Source organism: Ambystoma mexicanum, chromosome 5q, assembly GCF_040938575.1.
Source record: "Ambystoma mexicanum isolate Mex_15411 chromosome 5q, UKY_AmexF1_1, whole genome shotgun sequence".
Taxonomy (NCBI): domain Eukaryota; kingdom Metazoa; phylum Chordata; class Amphibia; order Caudata; family Ambystomatidae; genus Ambystoma; species Ambystoma mexicanum.
The window spans coordinates 270,519,603-270,531,062 of NC_090933.1; the positions used below are offsets into that span (position 1 = coordinate 270,519,603).

Genomic DNA, 11,460 nt, shown 5'->3' on the forward strand with positions numbered 1-11,460 from the left:
TCTGTCTATTTCTGGTTTATTGACATTATTTTCATCAGAACATTCCTTCTTTAGTCATTGTGGGGCAGCTTCGGAATTGCTTTGAGACACTGGGACTTACCAACTTACAGGGTCATTCTGAAGCACTTCAGAACCAATTTATAAATTGTTGGTCTGAATACCGTGCCGAAACTGGACTACGACTCCCAGAATCCACCTGGTGTTCAGTCTTTAGCCCTTAATTTACTCATGCTGTTTTTGTAGTGTTATGGTTATTTCTTCGTTCCATTCTTGAATTATTTTTCTAATCAGCTGCGGCGATATTCTTCTTTGCATTATTTCAATTTAATACGGTCTGAACATTTGTGCTTCGTTTTGGTAATTGGGTTCCTTGAAGCACTTCAGAACCAATTTATAAATTGCTGGTCTGAATACCGTGCCTAAACTGGACTACAAATCCCAGAATCCACCTGGTGTTTAGTCAATAGCCCTTAATTTACTCATGCTGTTTTTGTAGTATTATGGTCATTTCTTTGTTCCATTCCTTAATGTATTTCTTAATCAGCTGCAGCGTTATTCTTCTTTGCATTATTTCATTTTTATACGAGCTGAGCATTAGTGCTTCGTTTTGGTAATTAGGTTCCTTTTTCTGCAGCACATACAAACATGCGCAGTCAGACATCTCTCCTGCCTTTAAAAAGCCTCGCTGCACCATTGTGTTTAGCCAGCCGTTCCGTGCAGGTCCCTCCACGTGTGTAGCGTTTTGAATTTCAATCTATTTTGGGACCAAGAGATTGCCATCTGCTCTCCTTCGGCGCCTGGCTATTTTACAATACAGCAATCGTTTGGCAGGTAAGCTTGCGGCCAGTCTTCTCGCTTTGTAAATCACTTTTTAGCCATAGTCCTGTTTATAATTAACTTTGAGGCGCCGCCCCCTAGACTGTTGCATCTTGCCTTTGAGCTCACTTTTACAGCTTGACTGTGTGAGCAGCTCTAATTGATTGATTGTGCATAACACTCCTCTACATTTTAACACTTCTTGGCCCCCTCATTGCGGCGCGGCTGCATGTAGGTGTTCCCCCATTTCATTTAGGCATTTTAAACACAAATATTGCAGTATTTTTACATTCGGGGAAGCAGTGGGTAATTTCTTGTCACTTAATATTATAATGGAGTTTCTTTGCGGTTGTTTCAGCATTTCGCAGATGGTGTTGATTGTTCAGTCTAAGTTGTGCTGCCTCTTCAAGTGTCTAACATATGCAGCTCTGGATTTCCCTAGACTGCATGGGGCGCCCTCCAGGTGAGTTACCATCTCCGCCTTAGTTACAGGCACTCCTTTCTGAACCCAGGTTCCCACTCGCCTAACCTAGTGCATTTGGGTTCTGTTTTAGGTCAGGTTTGAGTTTTGAATTTTTCGGTGTGACTGGCCGCACTACACTGTATTGGCTGTTACAGCAGCTCGGTTTTCATCAGGTTAGTGTACAACAAGCGCTGTTCAGATATAGACGCTGTTATTGATCAGGCTATTTTTATGTATATTTTTATTTATAGAGATATATTATTATATATATATTTTCTAGTGGTTGCTTCACCATGGTTCTGAAGGTCCTTTTCCACGCTGCACGGTTCTCTTTTGGGAGTCACTGACCCACTTGTTCTGGAATACAAAGCTGTTGTAGTGGGATCCCTATGTGCTAATTTTTATTATGCCATATATGGTCCTAAATCGTTTTTAAATATTTAGGCTGCTAGCAGTAGTCTTTTTCTTTCTTTTTTAATTATTAGTTGCAGACAGTCGGAAATATTTGGTCTTTTCATGCAGTAGTTTATAGCCGTTTTTCTTGTGTGTTCCTTTACAGAATGGTAACATCCACCTCCTGAGGAAGACGTTGTGTTTACTACCACTACACGTTGAAACCGGTCGAGAGATAAACTCTACAGGGATGCGATCTTTGCATTTGTTCCTCTGATCCACCCTGACAATAGATTGTCTAATAATTATTTCTATTGTTTGTAAACACTACAATAATGTGTGTTATTATGGGGACGAGTTATAAATTCCTTTTCCCCATAGGTTTTTAGTATGTTTCTTGTGTATTTTAGCATTTTGGATGTATGTCACGGTATGATGAGTTGTGTGAGAATGAATGCACCATGAATGGTTTGTATGAGTGATGATGTTTTAGCAGACTTTTGTCATATTGTTGCTGCTGTTTTGCTATATTAAAGTGATTAGTGCATAATTAATTGTGATTTATTCACCAGTTTTCAATTTTTGTATCACCTTAAATAAATGTTGATACATTATTTCTAATAATATCCTTCTCTGGACATATTCTTTCTGTTTTTCTGATGCTAATATAATACTCTGGTCCAGAGGCTAGAGTCATCCTGCTCTTTTCAGTTTTTGTATAATTCTCAACAGACCATGCTGAAATTTAATATGACTTTTTTCACGTTAAAGAACACGCAGTGGGGCGGGGTTCTAGAGAAGGCGAATCTGACCTACTCAAATGTGGATACACCATCACAGAGTGGACAAGTTCAACAGATAAAGAAATCAAACACTCGACGAATATATGCCCCAAGCCAAAACCATCCATAGCTGAAACCAAGAGGAGCCCGCATGAACACCCTAAACCAGCGAGCCATTGGACGGCCACTTTCCATGACCTTGGTGCAGAGGCCAAACGTTCAAACAGGAAAGGCAACCAAAATCCCCTGAGTGGGGTAAGAGAAAGGAGAAACCCAAGCCCAGTACCACACGGGACACCTAAAACAACAATTAAAAACTCGAACGGCAAGTCAAATGAAGCTCTGAGTGAGAGGTCCACTCTTCCACCCCCGAAGATCTCGTCAACATTCGCTCCTATCAAACAACTACTAGCGTGGTTGCCTAAAGCTCCAATAAATAGCAATTAACACCAATGAGTGTGCTAAAGAGAGAAAAGATTCAACCATCACCTTCATCAACCTCTCAAAGCATGAAGACGCAAGAAAGCTCCGTCCTTAAAATGATGTCTTGGAACACAAGAGGATTTAGTCACCTAACAAGTCCAGGTGAAGTCAAGCTAGCGGAATACGACATCATAACGCTACAAGAAACATGGCTCATCGACAAACCAGGAATTGACGGTTTCTCTGTAATGGTCTCACCAGCCAGCAACGGTCGACTGGGTCGCCCGTCCTCCGGTCTCTTGGTAGCAGTCCGGCTCGGAGCTGGTCTGACAATTAAGAAACGCCTAGCTGCAACCCAAAACCATCTCCCGGTGTTGGTGGAATGGGCGAGACCCTCTGTACCAATGACCAAAAAAAAGGAGATCAATTGGCTGGCCATAATTACAACGTACTGGAATCCACAGTCTATCACAGATGAGAAATTCCTCAAAATCATCGAAACAGAGATTGATGGAATTTTGGCAGCTCAGGATGAGCCTCTAATCATAATAAGTGGCGATTTAAACACTAAGTGCCCGAAAAATGGCCAGAACACCAACCACTCACGACCAAAAATCCAGGCAGAGTCTCGAGGGCAGAAATGGCAATCTCTAATGAATACCAGAAATCTTCACAACATCGTGGAGGCCCTTCCCCCAGTATGTCACATTCCGACTTGAGAAAGAGGCGCTCAAAAGGGGACCATCAACTACATCTTTACATCAGAGGGTCTGCTTACTTGGATCACATCATTTGAAGTCCTACGGACCACTGCCAGTGACCATAATATCCTGAAAATCAGTTGGCCCTCGGAGTTTAGCCCAAGGGAGTACTCGTCTGAGGCAACGGAACCCACAGCCCAAGCAACTCGTCTCAAACTCACGGCTGAAAGGATCAGAGAACTTACAAGAAACTATACTTGGCAGCAGTATAGGGAGTCAAGAGTCTTAATGCCTTCATCAGACCACCAGCCTCTCTTACTCCCTTACTATTCAAATATACAGAAAAAAGCAAGGGTCACTGCACACCCTATTCACGAGTACAACAGGGAGTTGGTCATCAAAAGGCGAAAACTGAGAAAACTGAAGAGGCAAGCGATTAACTTAAAAAGAAACGATGCTGAGAAAATCTTTTTGGAAGAACAAAAAAGATACAAGTCATGGCTAAGATTCCACAGATTTGCTCTATATCAACAAGACGCCGAAGAAATGTTAAGGAAACTGGCGGACAAAAACTCTGGAGCTTTCTGGCAACTGATAAGAAATAATGACAATCCCTCGACCCTTCTACCAACTAACTGTGTCACGGAGGACGTCTGGAAATCTCACTTCTCTACCACTTTCAAGCTCCCCAAGTAGAAATCAGTCATTACGGAAGAACCCTCTGAAGATACTACCTGGGAAGACTTCTCTGATATCGATGACATCGTGATAGCCATAAAAAGGCTAAAACCCTCAAGAGCACCCGGACCCGATGGAATTACCAACATCGATTTGAAAAACCATTCGATAGAATGGGCCTCCTTTATCAGCCAAATTTTCAAAAACTGTACCCTGTCTAGAACAATTCCCAGCTCTTGGACCACCTCCGTGGTCGCCCCCATATACAAGAAAGGAGACAGGGCGGTCCCTGTAAACTACCACCCAATTGCTCTGCTAGACACGATCGGAAAGACCTATGGTTTGTTCCTACAAAGGAGCTTTCAAACATGGGCAAAATCTGCTCAATGCAACGACCCTTTCCAACCGGGCTTCATGAAGACTGTGGAACTACAGTGAACATCATGATCCTTAGTATTTTAAAGAATAAACTCATGGAAGGATCAGGAAAGGTTTTCCTCGCTTTTATCGACCTCACCCAGGCATTCGACCAAATTGACAGGGAGATGCTATGGTCAAAATTGGCCTCCTGGAACTGCCCGAACACAATTCTGGACCCTGTCAAAGCCCTTCACACCGGAACCTCAATGAGAGTTAAACTGACCCAAAAAGGCCTTCTCTCCGATGAAATACCAACATTCCGAGGAGTTAAGCAAGGATGTCCCCTTGCATCTGCCCTTTCTAGGCGATTACAAAGAGAGTGCAAATCAAATAAGATCTTTTCCGCCAAAAATTGTACAAACAGCCTTGGCTCGACTTCTTTATGCTGATGACATTATCCTCCTCGACCAGACAGAAATCGGCCTCCAAAGACAACTGGATAACCTGGCCTCTTACATATCTGCAAATAATCTTGAGATAAATAAGGAGAAAAACGAAAATCTTGATAATGGAAAAACCACTCGGAAAGAAGTCAAAAAAATCGAGCTGGCACATTGAAAAAGCTTCCCTGGAGGTAATCAAAAACTTGAAATACCTGGGAGTGATGATTGACAGTTCCAAAACAGAAGTTTCAATGCAAAAGCATCTGTGGGAAAAAACACGGAAGCTAACAACTCAGGCTCGGATCATGGACAGGAGATATGGTCGGTTCTCACTGCTACCGGTGCTAAAATTCTGTAAAGGGAAAGTGGTGCCGTGCCTGGTCTACGGAGGAGAAGCTTTGCCCGCGATCCCATCAACAATCTGGCAAAAAGTAGAGGGGTACTTCTGGCGGAAATTTCTCCAATTTCCAAATTCAACATCGATCGCAGCCATCAGAAGAGAATTGGGCCTACGCTCCCTGAAAGCAGTAAAAGAGACAGGAGAAATGGCCCTTTTCAGGAAGGTGCTCATGCCTGAATCTCCACCGTTATACAACCTGATAAAACTGGAAATAAATAACGATAGCTGCAAGATGTTGACTGCATGGGTGACCAAACAAAGAACAAGCCTGGCTAACATTGCATGCAGAGAAGAGATACTGACTAAAAATCCAACCAAAGTCAAAAAGAAAATGGACCAAGAAGACTGGATTGAAAACCCAACAAGTGCAGAAAAAAACAAATTACTGGTGCATCTCCCTCCTCAAGCAAACAAATTGCACGCCACGACTGAAATCATCAAAAGATTTCCGGACAGAGCTCTTCGCTCAACTTTCCTAAGGGCAAGGCTGAACTTATTGCCAACTAACGAAGTTCGGCCATCAGGGGGCTTTCTACGACAAAGCATTGTCGCCTGTGCAAAGTTTCACCAGAAAAGGAGTCAGTGAAACACCTTCGGCTAAACTGCTCTAAGACTATCAAATGGAGAATAGCGTTCCTCGGCCCTCTACTTGAACCATTCTCTTTGTTTGAAGAAGAAGTGTGGTGGTCACGTCTAATGAGTGGCTCGAAATCTTCATGGTCCCTAGCAACGGCAAAAATACTAAAAGCGGCCTTGGACGAATGCGTTAAACAAGAGACGGAGCAATGTACAGTGAGCTTGGCCGACTAGTCAGGTGCAACGTCTAAAAGCAACGGACTCAAAACAGATAAATCAATAAAGAGCAAATAAAGAAAAAAAGAAAGGAAGAAGAAAGAAAAGAAAGAAAAGAAGAGAAAATCATTTGAAAAAAAACAAAGACTGAATTGTGGCGAAAAGGAAATGTTGTGTTTCTTTTCTTGTCAACTGTATCATTTAAAACTTGGGGAAGGGAACCATGAGAAATGACCAGGAACATTTAACTTCAAGGTTCTTTGAACTGTACATTCAGGATCTTGGGGAAATGAACCTGAGTCCTGAACAGAAGCCTTTCATTTGAAGGTTGTTTGTACTATATATTTTTTAACTTGGGGGAAGGGCACCCTGAGTCTGGAAAATAAGCCTTTCATTTCAAAGTTGTTTGAACTGCATATTTTGGAACTTGGGAAAGGAAACCCCGAGTCCTGACCTGAAACATTTAATTTCAAGGTTATTTAAACTGTGTGAATTGGAACTACTTGGGGAAGGGAACCCTGAGTCCTGACTTGTGGAAGGAACCCCCGATACCTGAAAAAGACTATTGTACCTAACTCCAAGAAATGGCATTCTGAGACTTTTTCTGTGCAGAACTATCTTATACTTGGGGAAGGAAGCTGAAAGAAATCTGTGAGTTGGTAGAAGCCCAGAACTTTATGTTGGACACTGTTTTCTTTTTGGTTGCTGACATCTCTACACATTATATAGTTATAGTTGTGAGGGCGAGTATAAGGTTTGGACATGAACAGATTCCTTGACTCCGACTTTCCGTAGTTTTATTTAGGTAGGGAAATCCCACCTTAGCATAAGGTAAGTTAGGCCTTTTTAATTTCTGTCTTTTATGTTAATCAAATTGATTGTTTTTGAATTTGGAATCAATTTTCTGTGTTCTTCTTCATGTTGCGTTCACAACGCACACACCTCCTTGATGCACAAAGCGCAGACCGTGGGAGTGGAGATGTCCCTGGACCGAGCAGATTTTTAAAAAGCTAATGAGAAGGTGACTTGGGTTGACCAATTCGTAAGTGACTTGGAAGATCCAGCAGCTGGTCTACGAGCAATAATGAGTGCCCTGATTGCTGCAACGTTGGTTCTGGAGGACAGAGCTGAAGATGTGGAAGGCTGCTTGAGAAGGTGCAATGTAGGCTTTCTTGGAATTCTGAAGGGGGAGGCGGAATAAAGTGTGGAACTTTTGCTAGAAAAGCTTATGCTTGACATGTTCTGGATTAAGGGCCCATCCAAATATTTCACTATCAAGAGGGCTCATAGAAATCCTGGGAGAAGGCCTCTGGTAATTGTAATTTGTTATTTATAATGCGCTTAATACCCAGAGGTTTCTTAGCACGGACCCGGGGATCAAACCCATGCTGCACTGTGTCTTCTTTTTTCCAAGGCGAGTGTGTTGCTCCTAAAATATCCTCCTGAGACAAGTAGGGGCTCCCCTATGCTATCATTGCCAAATTTCCAATTACCGGGACCATTTTGTGGTGCACGGGATGCCCGACAGCGAGGGGCATACGAGATTGGTAATTCTAGGATTCTAATCTCCCAGAATTGTACACAGGAGGTGCAACAACAGAAAACGTTATGATTGGGTGAAGATGAAGTTGCAAGACCTCCACTTAAAAAACATGGGTTGTCTGAATTAGCGTCCATGCAGGTACGAAGTTCAGGATGGGTGATGGTAAGTGTAAGGTGGCTTACATATGAGTGTGATGGCACTGATAAGAGTTTGGGGTGGGGCTGAGTGCTTAAGTAGGTTTCTTGGTGTGGTTTGCGCTGTTTGCAGTTCGCTTTGGGTCAAGTCAGATCCTACCCCTGCAGGGGCGCCTCCAAGGGGTGGCCAAGGGGGGCCACGGCCACCCTTATAAAAGCACGGGCCCCCCCACCGGCCCATTCATTTATGTGTGTTTGTTTTGGTGTGCCACCCCAAGACTTCACGTGTGGCCACCCCTATGAAAAATGTCTGGGGGCGCCACTGTACCCCTGATGTGCTTCTCTGCGGACTCAGCTTGGCCATTCTGAGGGGACAGCTCGGCACTTGGAGGAAAACTTTGTAGATGTGTTATGTTGAGCCTGCTGCTCGGTGGTGGGGTTTCGTGGATGTGCATCTGGGAGTTGGGGGGAGTTTTTATTTTGTTTATGGCAGATGTGGTAGGGATCAGATGCTGGTGGTCTGGCCCCTGGGCTTGGATAATGGGGGGATGTTTCCTATTGTGAGTAATGCTTTGCTATGGTCACAATGACCATAATTATTTGGAATATACAAGTGATTCACAAGGCGATCAAATGACATAGGATACACTCATGTTTTGTGAGGCACAAAGTCGATTTAGTGGTTTTACAAGAAACACACCTGTTTGTGGCCGAACTGAGCAAAGTGAGGACCAGCTGGAAAGGGCAGTGGGTAGGCTCTTTGTTTTCCTCATATGTACTTGGCATGCTTATCTGGGTGAGGGAGGGGGTTGCCTTTCTCCATACACCACACCATGGTTGATCCAGAGTGGTGATATGTGCTGAGACAAGGGATCCTATTGTGGAAAGCTGAATTCATCATGGGGGTGTATGTACCAAATGTGAATCAAGCCGAATCAAGCCGAATTATTTGATCCAATGAGCAATGTCATTATTCAACAAAGGGAAGACTGGGTGCTGTGGATGGGGGAATTTAACTGCATACTGGACGGTGGCAATTGATGTCTGAAGTAAGGTTACGAGGCCGCAAACAGGGTGTCTAAGATTTTACTCAGGGTGATATCCAAACTGCAGCTATGTGATGTCTGGAGACTGCAACATGGGGATGAGCAGTGCTTGTATTACTATTCCGCGATGCATGACTCCTACTCACGGATCAACTGTGCCTTCACAAATGAAGAGGATTTGACTTGGTGGGAAGGGCAGGCTTCTTAGACCCAACGTTATTTGATCATGCTGTGTTGGTATTGGAGCTGCTGAACAGTTCACATCGACCCCCGATTCCTAGCTGGTGACTAAATAAATAATAAAATGCTGACTTTCAATTCCCATTGAGTGAGGAAATTTCCACTTCCTTAACACCAATTGGGGACAATGGTACATAGACACACGGAAAGGCAGGCACTGAAAGTCTATGTAAGGGGGTTTCACATTTGGGGCTTTGGAGGGCACTGCTGGGCACAGTTACTAGGCTGGAGGAGGGAATTACGGGTCCCGACTGGAGAGAGGGCAGAAGGAAGGACATGCACACAGCAAAGACGGATGTTGGAAAAGACCTAGAAGAGGTGTGACATGCTCTTACATCCTTTAACTAGGCTGGTTATGTGACGTTACAGCATGAATAGTGCGGGCAGACTGCGGGCCAAGTTAGTGAACTTGAAGAATGGAAAGTGCTCCTGCGAGGGGGCGCGGGACCCAGATGGCAGGTTGATTATGGATCCACAAGGCATTTGTGATTTGTTTTTGGAATTCTGTCGGAAACTGTATGCCCCACTTGATTCCTTTGATGGTGTCACTGCAGCAACATGGCTGGAAGAGGCAGGCTTGCATAGCCTTCGGAGGAACAGAATGAATCCCTGGGAGCCCCAATTATGTTACAGGATGTAGAATGGGCTATTGATAACCTCGGTTTGAGTAATACCCCAGGGGTGGATGGCCTGACTGTGGAATGCTACGGGATCTGTAAGATACTGCTGGCTTCCAAGCTGCTGGAGGTGTTCATGGAAGCACTGGCTTAGGGTGGGCTTTCTAGCTCCATGCTGAAAGCTCTGGTGGTGATTCTTCCCAAGGCCGACAGGGACCCTTCTGACTGTGGCTCATACAGTCCTCTGTTCATGATCATTGTATATCTTAAAATCCTATGCAGGATACTTGCAGGCCACCCGCAACTGGTGATAAGGGGACATATTACACGCCAATCAGACAGGTTTTTTACCTGGTAGATGACCTGGACATAATTTACAGAAGCTCTTTTTTTATTCTATATATGTACAGGAGGACATGGAGGTGGTTAGTCTAAATTTTTATAATGCCTATGACTCTGTGGATTTTTTTTAAATGTATGTATTTATTTATATAGCACACAAAACCCAGAGGTATCTAGGCGCTTAAGCTTAAGAGATTGGTTACAGTGCTTCTGGTTTCAGAAAGGAAGCTTAGGAAGTGATTACATCAAAGAGAAACATAAAGAGGTAATTACATCACTAATAAAGTGCAAAAAGAGTTCAAAGTGCGCATATCCATGAAGCCTAACCCCATATTGCTGGGCGGCTATGACACAGAGATGCAAAGTCAATCATGTGGGCACATTCATGAAGCCTAACCCAGTGTTGCAGGGTGGCTACGACACAGAGATGCAAACGACAATCATGTGGGCACATTCATGGAGCCTACCCCATGTTGCAAGACGGCTACGACACAGAGATGCAAAGTCAATCATGTGGGCACATTCATGGAGCCTAACCCCATGTTATGATATGATATGATATGATATGATACAATATCACATTTATAACGCACCTATACACAGGTGTTGCAGGGCGGCTACGACATGGAGATGCAAAAGTCAATTAGAATTTCTAATGCATGGTGCTGCAGAAAGCAGGGCTAGGAACAAGGTTCATAAACTGGGTGTGACCCCTGTTTGAGGGGTCCATGTCTAGAGTGTGTCTCAATAAGGATGTCTCTTCGTCTTGGATGGCAGGCACGGGAACGTGCCAGGGCTGTCCCCTGTCCCCCAATATGTTTGCTTTGGTCATTGAAGCCCTGGTGAAATTATTTCTAAGGAGGCATGAAGCAGCTGGTCGTTGGGAGGACCCTCTGCATTTCTTTATATGCATACGACAGTCTACTGCAAATCCGGGACCCAGTTCAACATTTGTGTTCGCTTCTCGTATCAGTGTATGAGTTTGGAACCTTATCTAGTTTGGTTATTAATCATGCTAAATCGTTTGTTTACACAATACCGGAGGCGGTAGGTCCTTTGGTTTTCTGGCTTTGGGTTCAAAGTCGGCGCGAGTGGTTTCAAGTACCTTGGGATCAATGTGAGTGCAAATTGGGAATGGGTCTATCAAACAGAATGTGGATCATGGGATGATGGTGTTTGATAAAGTTTCAGATGACTTTTGGATCTGATTCCCATTGTCAGTAATGGGGCGAGTGGCCCTGGCTAAGATGATTGCTCTGCCAAGATATTTGCATCTCCTACAGGTCA

The 11,460-nt window shown here is 43.8% G+C and overlaps 1 long non-coding RNA gene across 1 annotated transcript; it reads left to right on the forward strand.

The window, feature by feature from the left end:
- Positions 1–701: 701 nt before the first annotated feature.
- On the forward strand, positions 702–2,231 carry LOC138498573 (uncharacterized). Its single transcript, XR_011278757.1, has 4 exons — positions 702–831; positions 1,175–1,279; positions 1,371–1,452; positions 1,839–2,231. It is a non-coding gene; the product is annotated as an uncharacterized lncRNA (long non-coding RNA).
- Positions 2,232–11,460: the final 9,229 nt, after the last annotated feature.